Below are 17,150 nucleotides of genomic sequence, written 5' to 3'. Positions count from 1 at the left end.
CCTTCCAGTGATCCTTGCGTTTTTAAAGTAAGCGCGTGGCCGCAGAGAGTTAACAGGGGCATCCTTAGGGACGTCCTTAGGCAGCGGTGGCAAAAACACCCGGCGGGCCAGATAAATGTCCTCGGCGGCTGCATGTGGCCCGCGGGCCATAGTTTGAGGACCCCTGAACTAGAGCATAAAATAATCCTAAACCGCAACCAAAATATTGGATTTTAGAAAGACTGTCTTCAAGGAAATAGGAATGTATTTAAACAATGACTTTAAAGGGGTACTCCGGTGGAAAACTTTTTTTTTTTTTAATCAACTGTTGCCAGAAAGTTAAACAGATATGTAAATTACTTCTATTAAAAAATCTTAATCCTTCCAGTACTTATTAGCTGCTGAACTACAGAGGAAATTCTTTTCTTTTTGGAACACAGTGCTCTCTGCTGACATCATGACCACAGTACTCTATGCTGACATCTCTGTCCATTTTAGGAACTGTCCAGAGCAGCATATGTTTGCTATGGGGATTTTCTCCTACTCTGGACAGTTCTTAAAATGGACAGAGATGTCAGCAGAGAGAACTGTGTTCCAAAAAAAAATAAAAAATTTCCGCTGTAGTATTCAGCAGCTAATAAGTACTGGAAGGATTAAGATTTTTTAATAGAAGTAATTTACAAATCTGTTTAACTTTCAGGCACCAGTTGATTTAAAAAAATAAGTTTTCCACCGGAGTACCCCTTTAACGACCACGGACGTAAATGTACGTCCTGGTTTGGCAGTACTTCGCGCATTTATGTCCTGTGTATGACCTCGAGCATCGGAGCGGTGCTCACGTCATACACGGCAGGTCCTGATAGCAGCCGGGGACCCGCCGGTAATGGCCGACATCCGCGATCGTGCGGATTTCCACCATTAACCCCTCAGATGCTGTGATCTCTACAGATCACGGCATCTGCGGCAATGCGCATGATAAAATAGTTGATCGTATCGCCCGCAGTGCTGTCGCAGCAATCCGATCATCTGTAATGCAGACCAGAGAAGGAGATCACCGTTAATACTGATCAGTGCTATGTCCTATGCATGGTACTGAACAGTATTAGCAATCAAATGATTGCTACAGACAGTCCCCTATGGGGATATAAAAAGTGTAAAAAAAAAAAGTTGAAAAAAGTAAAAATAAAAAGTTAAAAAAAGTGAAAAATCCCCTCCCCCAATAAAAATGAAAATTGTTTGTTTTTCTCATTTTACCCCCAAAAAGCGTAAACTTTTTTTTATTAACATATTTGGTATCGCCGCGTGCGTAAATGTCCGAACTATCAAAATATAATGTTAATGATCCCGTATGGTGAACAGCGTAAACGTCAAAAAAAAATTTTTAAGTCCAAAAATTATGCTTTTTTGTCACATTTTATTAATAATTTTTTTAATAAAAATGATATAAAAGTTTTATATATGCAAATGTGGTATCGATAGAAAGTACAGATGACGGTGCAAAAATGAGCTGCCCTATATACTGCCCTATATACAGAAAAATGAAAAAGTTATAGGTGGTCAAAGTAGGGTGATTTTAGATTACTGATTTTGTACAAAAAGTTTTAGATTTTTTTTAAGCGGTACAAAAATATAAAAGTATCTAGCCATGGGTATCATTTTAATCGTATTGACCCATAGAATAAAGAACACATGTTATTTTTACCATAAATTGTACAGTGTGAAAACGAAACCCTCCAAAATGTGCAAAATTGTGGTTTTCATTTAAATTTCCTCCCTAAAAAAATATTGTTTTGGGTTCACCATACATTTTATGGTAAAATGAGAGGTTTCATTACAAAGTAAAATTGTTCACGCAAAAATCAAGCCCTTATATGGGTCTGTAGATGGAAATATAAAAGAGTTATGAATTAAGTCGAGGTGTCTTGTCACGGGCACAGGTAACACAGGAACGGACAAAATCTGAAACATCTCACTCCAAATTCAGCCACCAATAATGTCGGGAGATGAGCTGAGTGGACTTTCGTATTACCGGCCTGTAAAGAAGAGTGTCTCCAATTCAATACCTTAATCCTAAGGCGGGATGGCACAAAAGACTTTCCTGGTGGAACTTGCTGTAGATCGAGAGGAGTGACTGAGATCAAACATTCAGGAGGCATGATGTGCCGATGGGAGGAGTCTAGACCCACCACATCAGAAGCCCTGGAGAGAGCATCGGCCTTAATGTTCTTATCCGTGGGTCAAAAGTTAATAAGAAAATTGAATCTGAATAAGAAAAGAGACCACCTGGCCTGCCGGGGATTCAGGCTCTGAGCGGACTGAAGATACAAAAGATTCTTATGATCCGTCTAGATCAGGGGTCGGCAACCAGCGGCTCCGGAGCCGCATGCGGCTCTATTTCTCCTTTGCCGCGGCTCCGCGAGTCTGTCCCGGGTCCCGGTCACCCTCATTCCGGGACAATGCAGTGTCCCGGAATGATATGAGCCCGTGAGCCGCCGTCATGGTGTCGTCAGTTTACTTACCTGCCCTGGTGCCATCGGAGCGGACTCTCTTCTTCCAGGGCCGCCGGATCCTCACTGTCATGTGACAATGTAACGTCACATGACAGTGACGTCGCCAGCCTGTGCCTCAGTCGAGGAGCGCCGCCGGGAAAGGAAGATGCCACGCGAGGAGCTGGTGAGTATGTAAAGTACATTACTCACTTGACAGCGGGGCGTCAACCCCTCATTAACGCTGCCGCGGGGTGAGGGGTTGATTGACGCTACCACTGCCATGGGGTGAGAGGTAACTTGGCAGCGGTAGTGTTAACCCCTCACCCCGCGGCAGCATTAACCCCCCTCTTCCCAGTGCATTAACCCCCCTCTCCCCAGCCCACCCCAGGTCTGGGCCCCAAAAAAGGCCACCCCAGGCCTGGGCCCCAAAAAAGCCCACCCCAGGCCTGGGCCCCAAAAAAGCCCACCCCAGGCCTGGGCCCAAAAAAAAGCCCACCCCAGGCCTGGGCCCCAAAAAATCCCCACCCCGGGCCTGAGCCCCCAAAAAAGGCCCACCCCATGCCTGGGCCCCAAAAAAAAGCCCACCCCATGCCTGGGCCCAAAAAAAGCCCACCCCAGCAAAAATATATTTTACATTGTTAAGTGAAAGTCCTTTTTTTCTTCAAATTGACAGCTGACTGCTCGATCCTGTATATATAGCATTAAGGTAAGAAACAATATATGCAGTGTTATATTTGTTTTAAATGTCGCAATGGTTTTGCGGCTCCCAGTTTTATTTTTTTCTTCGGAAATGGGTCCAAGTGGCTCTTTTTGTCGTAAAGGTTGCAGACTACTGGTCTAGATACTGACTGGATGAGTAGATCCTTCCAGTAAATGACGCCATTCTTCCAGGGCGAGCGTAATGGCCAAAAGTTCATGGTCTCCAATTGAATAATTCCTCTCGGTAGGCGAAAAAGTCTTGTTGAAAATCCCACAAGTCACAGTTTTACCCCTGGAAGTCTTTTGGGTCAGTATTGCTCCGGCTCCTACAGAAGCGGCATCTACTTCGAGGAAGAAGGTTTTTTCTGGATCGGGTCTCGACAAAACAGGTGCTGGGGCAAATGCCGATTTCAATCGGGAGAACGCTTCTTCGGCCTCAGGAGGCCAGGATTTCGGGTTACCATTCTTCTTAGTGTGGGCCACAATCGGTACAACCAACGAGGAGAAGTGTGGTTAAAATGTCAATAATTGGCAAACCCCAGAAATCGTTGTATAGCCCGCAGGCCAGAAGGTCAAAGCCAGTTAAGAACCGAAGACAGCTTATCAGGGTCCATCTGCAGGCTTTGGTTGGAGACAATATATCCAAGAAACGGAAGACTTGTCTTCTCAAAGAGGCATTACTCGAGTTCTGCATAAAGGAGATTATGCCATAGGCGTTGTGAGACCTGAAGCATGTGTGTGATTGTCCTCCAAGTTGGGAAAGAAGATCAGGATATCCTCCAAATACACCACGACACAAGTGTAGAGAAGATCACGGAAGAGGTCATTGATGAATTCTTGAATAACGGCCGGGGTGTTACAGAGACTAAAAGCCATCACAAGATACTCAAAGTGCCCATCACGGATATTAAAGCCAGTCTTCCATTCTGTTGAGAGGAGAGGAGCTGCTGCATCATTGCAGATAGCTGATTCAGCTGTTGTGCATGTTGCTCAATCTGCAGAGATTGTTGTGCCACTATGGCAGATAGATCAGCAACATTCGGCAGAGGCATCCATGGCTGTTTCTTACAGTAACAGCAGTGGTGAAGTGGATCCGCTGAACCTGTGAGAATAATGGCATGGGCCCTATCAGGGAGCGGAGTCTAAGGTGCCGCTGGTTTTCACCAGAGCCCGCCGCGGACCACACGCTTTCACATTGCATCATGCTAAGCCCAGTACAGTCCGTGCAGGGAGTCGGGCAGGGAGAGCCCCACGGCCAGTGGCGCTACTCGTAACAGATGTCATTACAAAGTACAATTGGTAACACAAAAAACAAGATTTTTTTATGGGTCTGTATATGCAAAATTGAAAGCGTTATGATTTTTAGAAGGGGAGGAGGAAAAACAAAAAGTGTAAAAATTAAAATTGGCCTGGTCCTTAAAGGAGCACTCCACTGGAAAACACATATTATTTTTTTAATTAACTGGTGCCAGAAAGTTAAACAGATCTGTAAAGTACTTTTATTAAAAAAATCTTAATTCTTCCAGTACTTGCCAGCTGCCGTTATGATCCACAGGAAGTTCTTTTCTTTTTAAATTTCAATTCTGCCTGACCACAGTGCTCTCTGCTGACACCTCTGTCCATTTTAGGAACAGTCCATAGTAGGAGCAAATCCCCATAAAAAAGCTATCCTGCTCTGGACAGTTCCAAAAATGGACAGAGGTGTCAGCAGAGAGCACTGTGGTCAGGCAGAAAGGAAATTCAAAAAGAAAGGAACTTCCTGTGGATCATAACAGCAACTGGTAAGCAGGGGCGTACCTAGAGCATTTGGTACCCGGGCGGACCCTTTGTTTGGCACCCCCCACACACACACACATGCACCCCCCTTAATTACACCCCCTCCCCTCCCCCAGGGGCGGACTGACAACACTCGGGGCCCCCCGGACCAAAAAAAGGCAAGGGCCCCTGCTAGGCTCTGCAGCTTGTCAATCTTCTGCCACGCTCCTATTCCACCCAAATCCCACACACAATAAATAAAAATTTACATATGTAAGAAACACTTTAACGTAGGTAAATTTCCATGACCAATAATACAAGGAGCAAAGATATACCACCACACAATAACTGGATAATACCGCCGTACTGTACTGAATAAAACCACTATACACAGACCAGTATACTATAAAGAATCTGTATACAATATAAGTGATTATAAACAGGACCATATGGCGGTAGATATCAGCTGTACGCAGGATGTGTATACCATATAAGCAATTACAGTTACATTTTGGGACTCACGATTACGTCTTTTCTGATCAGCGGCGTCCTCTTTCTTTTTCTTCTCTGTCCGGATAAGACCGCCATGTGGATCTCTTAACATCTGCAGGAAAAACATGTCAGACTCTGCATTTTTTCAGTGCCCTCCCCTCCTCTACAATCTTTCCATCTATAGGCCCACAAACTGTAATAATGCCCTCCTTGGTGTCCTGCACAGTAAAAGGGCAGGTAGGTAGGTAACCAGGTAACCCCCTCTTTCCCATAGGTATATGCAGAGTTACACCCCCTCTTTCCTATAGGTATATGCAGAGCTACCCCCCTCTTTCCCATAGGTATATGCAGAGTTACACTCCCCCCCCTCTTTCCCATAGGTATATGCAGACCTACAACCCCCATCTTTCCCATAGGTATATGCAGGGTTACCCCCCCTCTTTCCCATAGGTATATGCAGAGCTACCCCCCTCTTTCCCATAAGTATATGCAGAGCTACACCCCCCCTCTTTCCCATATGTATATGTGGAGCTACACCCCCCTTCCCCATAGGTCATATACCTATGGGGAAGGGGGGTGTAGCTCTGCATATACATATGGGAAAGAGGGGGGGGGTGTAGCTCTGCATATACTCATGGGAAAGAGGGGGGTAGCTCTGCATATACCTATGGGGAAGGGGGGGGGTGTAGCTCTGCATATACCTATGCTTAGCTACACACCCCCTCTTCCCCATAGGTATATGCAGAGCTACACCCCACCCTCTATACATCGATATTATAATAAAATAATAAATGTAAAAAAAAGTGGTTCTGTTTCACAGAGATCTCACCAGCAGAATAGCGAGTACAGCTCTGGAGTATAATACAATACTCTGGGTCCTAAGGCAGTGTTTGCCAATCCAGGCGCCTCCAGCTATTGCAAAACTACAACTCCCAGCATGCCTAGACAGCCAAAGGCTCTCCGGGCATGCTGGCAGTTGTAGTTTTGCAACAGCTGGAGGCTCCCTGGTTGGGAAATACTGGGTTAGGCCTTAAGGCAGTGTTTGCCAACCCGGGCACCTCCAGCTGTTGCAAAACTACAACTGCCAACATGCCTGGAGAGCCTTTGGCTGTCCAGGCATGCTGGCAGTTGTAGTTTTGCAACAGCTGGAGGTACCCTGGTTGGGAAACACTGGGTTAGGCCCTAAGGCAGTGTTTGCCAATCCGGGTGCCTCCAGCTGTTGCAAAACTACAACTTCCAGCATGCCCAGACAACCAAAGGCTCTCCGGGCATACTGGCAGTTGTAGTTTTGAAACAGCTGGAGGCACCCAGGTTGGGAAACACTGGGTTAGGCCCTAAGGTAGTGTTTGTCAACCCGGGTGCCTCCAGCTGTTGCAAAACTACAACTCACCGAATGCCCGGACAGCCAAAGGGGTTGAAGGGGGAGGTAGAAGGGGGCAGGCAGGTGGGGGGGTTACCTATATGGTGGTGGGTGATGGGAGGGAGGCCATGCAGGTGGGGGCTTACCTGTACGGCCACAGTAGCGGGAGGCCTGGCGCTGCAACATTCTGCCGAAACAGACAAAACTGCTGGAGGGCGCATGCTCATCTCCAGCGCGCTCCTCTCTGCCGGCACCACGTCTCACGCGTCATCACTAACGTGATGACGCTTCTCCTAGGCAGCCACAGCGGTTCTGTAGGGCCGCAAACTGCAGGCTGACTGGGAGGTAAGGAAAGGGGAGGGGGGCACACAGCGCGGGCGGTGGCAAAGTGTAAAAAAAAAAAACTAAAAAACTTAAATTTTGCGGTGGCGGGTCAGTCTTCCCCTTGCACCCCCCTTGAGAGTGGCACCCGGGGCGGGCCGCCCCCCGCGCCCCCCCCCTAGGTAAGCCACTGCTGGTAAGTACTGGAAGGATTAAGATTTTTTAATAAAAGTCATTTACATATCTGTTTAACTTTCTGGCACCAGTTGATTTATAAAAACAAAATGTTTGCCTGTGACATACCCCTTTAAGGCCAAAATGGGCTTGAAAGGGGTTAAACATTGTAAAGGATTGAATAAAGTTTAGGAGGAAAGTGTTTTTAAAGGGGTATTCCAGGCAAAACCTTTTTTTATTTTTATGAACTGGCTCCGGAAAGTTAAACAGATTTGTAAATTACTTCTATTAAAAAATCTTAATCCTTCCAATAGTTATTAGCTTCTGAAGTTTTCTGTCTAACTGCTCAATGATGATGTCACATCCCGGGGGCTGTGCATGATGGGATAATTTCCCCATAGGAACTGCACAGCTCCCGGGACGTGAGTCATCAGAGAGCAGTTAGACAGAAAACAGCAACTCAACTTCAGAAGCTAATAACTATTGGAAGGATTAAGATTTTTTTATAGAAGTCATTTACAAATCTGTTTAACTTTCCGGAGCCAGTTGATATATAAAAAAAAGTTTTGGCATGGACATGTACAGTATCCTGCGCAGATTTGAAGCTGTGTTCAGTCATTTAATTCATATTGAAATATGCAGCATAAAATCCTGCACATCAAATCCGGTGCATAAAATATGAACTGTATACTGTTCCTGTGAATACACCCTTAGGTACGTTCACACGAGCGGATCCTCAGCGCGTATTACGCTGCGGATACGCGTCTGAAGGACCACTGTATGCTGCCTTTACAGGTGCCCGCTCGGAGCGGCAATCTGCGCGCATGCGCAGTATACTCGCACATCGTGGCTGCTCTCGGCCTAGCTCAGGGAGCAGGGGGAGCCGCCATGATGTATGCGAGTACACCGCACATGCGCGGCAACTCGCATATCGCAACAGTGTGTCTGCTCGTAGTGGCGTATTGCCGCTCCGAACAGGCCCATCTAAAGGCACCCTGTACGCTACACTGTGCATCCGCTCATCTGAACGTACCCTTAGGGTACGTTCATACATACAGGATCCTGCGCACATTTAATGCGCAGGATATGTAACTGCAGATTAGAAGCTGTGCCATTTAGTTTACATTGAAATCTGCAACAGAAAATCCTGTGCATCAAATGCTGTGCATCAAATCTGCGTGCGTGTGAACATACCCTTAAATGGGCACTGTCATGAAATCAAAAAATTGATATGTTGTAGTACTTAAGTACTACAACATATCTCTAATATACTTTAATTTAAAAAAAAGTGATTTTAAAACAGTTTAAAATCACTTTTAAATTCGCCCACTAGGGGTCGCCCTCCTAGTGGCCGAATGCATTCGACAGTGACGTCACTAATGAATTTCGACACGTTGAAGCCTGGCAACAAGTCGGAATTCATTCACTGCGGTGCTCGCTCCCGCCTGTCAATCAGACAGGCGGGAGCGAGCGCTTTGAAGGAAGAGGACGCGTGCAGGCTCCCTGGCCTCGCACGCCGGCCCCGGCTCACGCCGTCAGGTAAGATTTTCAATGTGACTGTTTTCAATGCTTATGCTTTTGCGGGGGGAGGGCGGGGAAGTGGGTTGAGCGGCGTAGCGGGGCCAGGGGGGTTGCGGGCTCTACAGTATGCCTCCAGTTGTTTCCCCACTACAACTCCCAGCATGCCCTGACAGCCAATAGATGTCAGGGCAAGCTGGGAGTTGCAGTGGGGAAACAGCTGGAGGCGCCCTGTATAGGTGAACTACGGGAAGAAGTGTCGTCCCCAGCAGGCATCAGTGACGTGGTCCCTGCTGGGGAAGTCTGCCTGGTAGTGAGCACACTACCAGGCAGACAAAAAGGCCTTTTTAATATGTAAAAAAAAAAAAAAAATTAAAGGCAGGGAGGGGTAAGGGATAGATGGGTAATAGGCAGGGACAGAAAAAAGAAAAAAAGTGATGGTGGGAGCTACCCTTTAAGGACTTTTCCTCCTCATTTTCTAATACCCATAACACTTTAAATTTTTCACCTACAGACCCATATGAGGGCTTGCCTTTTGTGCCACCAATTGTACTTTGTAATGACATCACTCATTTTCCTACAGTTATCCCGTGCAATGAACTCAGTAGGGAAAAAAATTCATGATTTTGGTCACCTTGTCTCCAAAAAAGTGACATGAAAATTCTAAGTAAGTGAACTGTACAACAAAAATGGCACTGCAAAAAACAAGTCCCAACACAACTTTGTTGGGTGAAAAATAAAAAATAAGGGCGTTCAGCATATGATGTCCCCAAAAAAATTGTTTTTTGTTTTAAGTTATTTCAATATAAAAAAAAGTAGTAAAACATTTAAAAGACTACATGAATTGTAATCATGCCAGAATAGAGACAACATTTTACCCTGGACACATGGTCTATGGTCCTGCGCTCGAAGTACAGGTACGTCCTAGTGTGCCAAGTACCAGGCGGCCAGGGTGTACTGATACATCCTGTGACCTTAACAGGTTAAAGGTTTAGTATATATGAAAATGCTATAACTGTAGTTGCCTTTGCTCTTCTGAAAAGAGCAAACAGAATAAAAATTTACAGATCCATGGAAGAAGTATTACAAGGAACCTGATACATTGAACATGCTGTCCTGCCTGTGGGCAGCATATTAATAAGCAGGCATATGAAGGTGCATAATAAATACTGTATGTGGGTGAAGACTTATTGGAGGTAAATTGCTTCAGAGAGGCATTGAAAAACATGAAGGTTGCAAGGAAAATTTATAAATTATTAAATTACAAAATATTTTCTCTAGTGCATATGAACCTCAACAAGAAAATATGATATTTAAAGACTCCAAGGAGCCTGACAACATAAAAGTCATCTATTTTACAAATCCATTGAAAACTGGCAACTAATGACCAAGTGAGGAACCAAGGATTGGAGAGAATGAGGAGGAATTCCAGGTTATGCACATATTTTATTGTTCTTGTAATTCTCCTCTGGCTTAACAAAGGCCATATTGGCCAAAATATCACAGTTACATGCATATAATTAACAATAGTATACAATGATCTAATTAGTTACCCATAGTTTCATAACTAAACTTTGGGTCAGAGCTGACACAGTCTGCATTTATACCGTAGTATTTATGCCCTTGTGTGAATGTATAGGCTACATGCACTGTATACATGTTAACTTGGTTTTGTTCTACGACTAAGGTATGCAGGACCACAATAAAGTCTGTAGGGGAAGGTGTTCCTACTTGCAAAGGCTCTGTAAGAACCTAGTGCTGAAAGAGGGACTCTGCAGTGGACCCTGTCTGGGAGTTAAGAAGATCAATGTCAAGTAGACCATAGACTATAAACGGACTTCAGAAAGGAACAGGATCCCCGGCGCTGTTCAGAATAAAAAATGCATGGATCCATGGATATATCAGAAGAGTGGCTTTATTGTAACATTCATGGGCATGGGCAGCTTCATCAGCAAGCTTCATGACGCCTGATGAAGCAAAATGCATTGCAATAAAGCCACTCTTCTAACATATTCACGGATCCATGCATTTTTTAATCTGAACAGTGCCAGGTATCCTGTTAATTTCTGAAGTCCTTTTATTGTCCATGGTACCCTGGGACAGGACGGCTGCAGTCAGAGCTTACTACATATCACAAATTAGCATGAAACGGAAACCCACAAAGCAGAATAAGTACTTATACAGTAGTACTAAAAGTAGAAAAACAAGAGTAAGTCCCAGTTATTAGATAGGTGGTACTGAGGACCAATGGCTAGGCCAGTGTTTCCCAACCAGGGTGCCTCTAGATGTTGCAAAACTACAATTCCCAGCATGCCTGGACAGCCTTTGGCAGTGTTTGGCTGTCCAGGCTTTATGGGAGTTGTAGTTTTGCAACACCTGGAGGCACCCTGGTTTGGAAACACTGGCCTAGGCTAAGGATGTTTAGGAACAAGAATTCTAGCTAGATTGACTGACTGATCAGCACTGGAGGAATGGAAAGAATTCATGTAGGATCCATAATAAACTGTAGCTCAATAATAGTGTTCATGCTTTATATGATTAAAAAAGGTAGAGTAACCATTGGGGTATTCTTAGCTGTCTGGAATATAAATTGAAATCAAAACAAAAATGCTATGAGTTTTAATTAGATATTAAAAGGGTGTTCCAGTTTCAGCAAAATTTTTTATTTATAATAAAAAATGTATACAATTAAGCCAGGGGCGGACACAGACATCAGAGGGCCCCTGTGCAAAGAATATGCCTGCCCCCCCCCCCCAGGTAATATGTTTGCTAGGTAAGCAGGTAGTACGTTTGCAAGTAGTAAATTAGGTAAGTAGAACATTCTCCAAGCAGGTAGGCAAGTAGTAAGTTTGCAAGTTATTTAGGCAGGTAGTAAGTTCAGTTGGAAGAAAGGCAAGTAAAAGGTTTGCCGCTAGGTAGGTAGGTTACAGCATACACTCGAGTATAAGCCGACCCGAATATAAGCCGAGGCCCCTAATTTCACCCCAAAATCCCAGGAAAAGTTATTGACTCGAGTATAAGCCTACTGTGGGAAATACATCATCCCCCCTGTCATCATCCAGACCCCCGTCATTAACACCCTCATCATCATCACCCTGTCATCATCACCCTGTCATCATCCCCCCTTCATCATCACCATCTGTCATCATCCCCCTTCATCATCCCACACCCCCCCTTCATCATCCCCTTGTCATCATCCCCTTGTCATCATCCCACACCCCCCTTTCATCATCGCCTTGTCATCATCCCCACCCCCCTTCATCATCCCCTTGGCATCATCCCACACACCCCCTTCATCATCCCCTTGTCATCATCCCCACCCCCCTTCATCATCCCCTTGTCATCATCCTCTTGTCATCATCCCACACCCCCCCTTCATCTTCCCCCTGTCATCATCCCACACCCCCCCTTCATCATCCCCTTGTCATAATCCCCCCCCCCTTCATCATCCCCTTGTCATCATCACCACATGTCATCATCATCACCGCTTGTCAATGTCTGATACAGTGGTCTTCAACCTGCGGACCTCCAGATGTTTGAAAACTACAACTCCCAGCAAGCCCGGGCAGCCATCGGCCTCTGGAGGTCCGCAGGTTGAAGACCACTGCGGCATTCGACATCATCCAGCCCCCTCTCACCCCCTTTAGTTCTGTACTCACCTCCGTTCGGCGCTGGTCCGGTGCTGCAGGACTGTCCGGTGGGGAGATCGTCCGGTGGGATAGTGGTTCCGGGCTGCCATCTTCACCGGGGGGGGGGGCCTCTTCTCCGCGCTTCGAGCCCAGAATAGAGGCGTTGCCTTGACGATGACGCAGAGGGACGTTGGTAAGGAACGTACCTCTGCGTAGTCGTCAAGGCAACGTGACTATTCCGGGCCCGAAGCGTGGAGAAGAGGCCCCCCCGATGAAGATGGCAGCCCGGAACCACTATCCCACCGGACAACCTCCCCACCGGACAGTCCTGCAGCACCGGACCAGCGCCGAGCGGAGATGAGTACAGAACTAAAGAGGGTGAGAGGGGCTGGATGATGTCGAAGGCCGCAGTGGTCTTCAACCTGCGGACCTCCAGAGATTTCAAAACTGAGGGCAGAGAGTTCACTCGAGTATAAGCCGAGGGGGGTGTTTTCAGCACGAAAAATTGTGCTGAAAAACTCGGCTTATACTCGATTATATACGGTATACGTTTGTTAGGTAGGCAGGAAAAGCTAGGTAGGTAATATGTTTGGTTGGTAGGTGGGTGGCCACGTTACATTTGGTAGGTAGGCCCTTAGTCCAGTGTTTTCCAAACAGGCTTTGGCTGTTTGGGCATGCTGGGAGTTGTAGTTTTGCAACAGCTGGAGGCACTCAGGTTGGGAAACACTGGACTAAGGGCCCAACTACCCACCAAAATGCCACCTTCTGCTGCAAAACTCTAACTTCCAGCTTAAGACTGTCTGAGCATGCTGGGAGTTGTAGTTTTGCAACAGATGGAGAGACAATGTTTCGAAAACATGCCGTAGTTAGTGTTTCCCAACCTGGAGGCCTCCAGCTGTTGCAAAACTACAACTCCCAGCATGCCCGGACAGTCTTAAGCTGGAAGTTATAGTTTTGCAACAGCTGGAGGCACACTTATTTGTAAACACTGGTGTAACACTGGAGGCACACTGATTTGTAAAACTGGTGCTGAAACAATGATGACACTGAGCGCACCGTGATTCACTGACCTGCAGTAAAAGCAGAAGGCGGCGAACAGAGAACGGGACACCAATATTGGAGCAACGGGGGAGCATAGACAGTTGAGTTAGTTTCTTTTGGAATAATTTTCATCCCTGGCACAGTGGAAAAAACTAAAATAAAATACTGAAAAAGCCAGCAAGTAGAAGTAAAACGTCCGTCTTTATTCAGGGTTCTTCCTTAAAAGCCTTCACGGTGGCCGACAAACCGTGAACATATCAAAAATATGAAATATTGCACAAACAGAGGGGGGTCCCAAGCATGGCTGACGCGTTTCTGATCTATCGGTCCTTACTCATAGCCTGTAGATCCTCAAATGAGGCACCCTTATATACTCCAGGGCATTTTCCCCATTCGCACAGGAAGGGGAGGGACAGGTCCACATCACATGTGCACGTGATTAAAACAAAAACATGGGACCAAACACAGATAAATTATTCGGAGACATATCAGTAATGTAATATTAAATCTGCTTTGCTATTTAGACCATGGGGTTGAATGCAATTCAAAAGATAAATCCACATGATTTCCCTATTGTGGAGGGATCGAATATGGTCACCTCCCCTTTTATTTAGCTTCACCTTCTCAATGCCTGAGAACCTGAGGGAAGTGGTGTCTGAATTATGACATATTAGAAAATGTTTAGATATGTTAGAAATGTTCGAGCTTAAAGGGCCAGCAGCATGTCTAATGTGCTTTTGCATGCGTTTTTTAAGGGACCTTGTGGTGGAACCCACATATGTTAAGTGACATTGTGTGCACATGATTTTATATACAACAAAAGTGCTATCACAGTTTATAAAGTTGTGAATGACATGGCATTTGCCATCCACCGTACCTTCTATTTTCTGGCATTTTTCGGCAAAGGGACATACCACACACCGCGATTTACCGCACTTGTGGAAGCCCTTGGTGCTAATCCACTGGGTGGTAACACTAGCCATGTCCACCATACTGGGAACAAGGAGATTGGATAGAGTAGGTGCCCGCCTCGCTGCAAATCTCACACCTGACTTTATAATCTCCCCTACCGTGGGATCTGTTGATAGCAAAGGTAAGTGTTTAATTACAATGCGTTTGATGTCATTAAATTCTGGACTGTACGTGGTGACAAATGTAGGACATTCTTGTGATTCAGTTGGTTGCTTACTTGTAAAAAGGGATTTTTGATCCATAGGATCCACTCTCGACCGAGCTTTTTTCAAGAGCCATCCAGGGTAACCTCGAGCCGCCAGGCGTGTGCATGCTGCATCAGCTTCCCTGCTGTACACCTCGGCGGAAGAACTGTTCCGCTTAATTCGTATAAGTTCACCTACTGGTATGGCTCTTACCGTTTGTTTGGAATGGCATGAATTCGCCCTTAGGATGGTATTGCCTGATATCTTTCTTCTGTAAGGATCAACCTCAATTTTATTTGTATCAGGGTTGCCACGTAATATGACATCCAAAAAGGGGGTTTCACTTTTACACCATGTGTGGGTAAACGTAAGATTGAACCGATTATTATTGATATATGTCATGAATGCATCAACGGTTAGATGGTCAGACGACCAAATGATGACCACATCGTCTACATACCTCCCATACCATGCGAGGCATGTGGAAAATGGATTGGTGTCAGAAAAAATTAACTGCTCCTCCCACCAAAAAACTAAAAGTTTAGCCAGAGCTGGTGATGACTTTGCTACCATTTAAGCACCCGTGCGCTGCAAATAAAAATTGTTACCAAACAGAAAATAATTGTGTTTTAACACAAAATCTACCACCTCAATAATGTAATATCTCAAATCCACAGAATATTTAGAAAATCTCATCAGTATATCCGAGATAGCTGATAATGCCAGGTTTTGCGGAATACTGGAATAGAGCGATTCAATGTCGCAAGTAAGCCACGACAGAGAATCGCTCCATGTGAATTAATCCATGATTTTTAGCAAGTGCTTAGTGTCCTTGATATAACTTGGGCATTGCATAACCAGAGGTTGCCGTACTGAGTCCAACCACTCGCATAGCTGCTCGTTAAGGGATCCGATCCCCGCCACGATCGGACGCATCGGTGGCGGGAATCGGTCCTTATGCAGCTTGGGTAGCGAGTGGAAGATAGGAATAATTGGAGCAGGCACGAAAATATAATTCACTTCTTTTTGGGTCAAAATAGATCTGGCTTTCCCCTCTTCCAACAGAGTCAACAGTTCTTTTTTAAAAGGTTCAGTGGGATCCCCACAAAGTTTAAGGTAAGTTTTATCATCAGATAGTAGATTTTCATTTAAATTGATATACAGTCCCGTGTCCATACATACTACCGAGCCGCCTTTATCGGCGGATCGGATCGTCAAATTTTTGTTTTTCTTTAATTTCTTTATGGCAGCAGCCTCCTTTTTATTCAAATTAGGACGAGTTGTATTGGAAATTACTTTTGATTGTAGATTAACCAAATCTTTCATGATAAGGTCCTGGAACCAATCAAAAATTGCTGGTCTGGTCTGTATGGGGTAAAAATGTAGGTTTTTAGTGGAGAAGGTATGTGCAGTATTCACTTCATCACAAATTTATATCCCACTATTTTCAAGGAGACAGAGATCTCTAAAAGCAATTTGTTCTGCTAACGTATGCATTAGTGGTAAATCAGGGTTTATAGAAAGTTGAGGGGGGTCCGATGGTTCATTAGCATTTTCCACAAAAAAATGTTTCTTAACTGTTAAAGTTCTCACAAATTTATTTATATCCAAAATTGTCCGATAAACATCAAAATGATGTGCAGGAGAGAAACCCAGTCCTTTCCACAGGACCGAGGTTTCTTCATCTGTAATGATTTGTGCAGAAATGTTGATGACTTGAAAATCCTCTTTTATTACTTTTTCCGTTTGTCCTTGTTACGCTCCGAAGCTCTTCTTCCTATGTTTTCTGCCACCGCGCCTTCCTCGTTTTTTGACTGTCTTCTCGCATTGCGATTCTTGTGAGTGTTCACATATTGCGGTTCTGAGTCCCCGCTAGTGTCCGTGGTATCTGAACAATCTGAATTTTCAGTAAACACCTGGTCAGAAAAACTAAATTCACATGGAGCGATTCTCTGTCGTGGCTTACTTGCGACATTGAATCGCTCTATTCCAGTATTCCGCAAAACCTGGCATTATCAGCTATCTCGGATATACTGATGAGATTTTCTAAATATTCTGTGGATTTGAGATATTACATTATTGAGGTGGTAGATTTTGTGTTAAAATACAATTATTTTATGTTTGGTAATAATTTTTATTTGCAGCGCACGGGTGTTTCAATAGGAGCAAAGTCATCACCAGGCTTGGGGTAACCTTTTTGTTTTTTGGTGGGAGGAGCAGTTTATTTTTTCTGACACCAATCCATTTTCCACATGCCTCGCATGGTATGGGAGGTATGTAGACAATGTGGTCATCATTTGGTCGTCCGACCATCTGACCGTTGATGCATTCATGACATATATCAATAATAATCGGTTCAATCTTAAAGGGGTATTTCAGGCAAAAACTTTTTTTTATATATATATCAACTGGCTCCAGAAAGTTAAACAGATTTGTAAATTACTTCTATTAAAAAATCTTAACCCTTTCAGTACTTATGAGCTTCTGAAGTTAAGGTTGTTATTTTCTGTCTAAGTGCTCTCTGATGACACCTGTC

This window comes from Hyla sarda, chromosome 5, assembly GCF_029499605.1.
Source record: "Hyla sarda isolate aHylSar1 chromosome 5, aHylSar1.hap1, whole genome shotgun sequence".
In the NCBI taxonomy this organism is placed as follows: domain Eukaryota; kingdom Metazoa; phylum Chordata; class Amphibia; order Anura; family Hylidae; genus Hyla; species Hyla sarda.
This window is presented reverse-complemented; position numbering follows the sequence as displayed.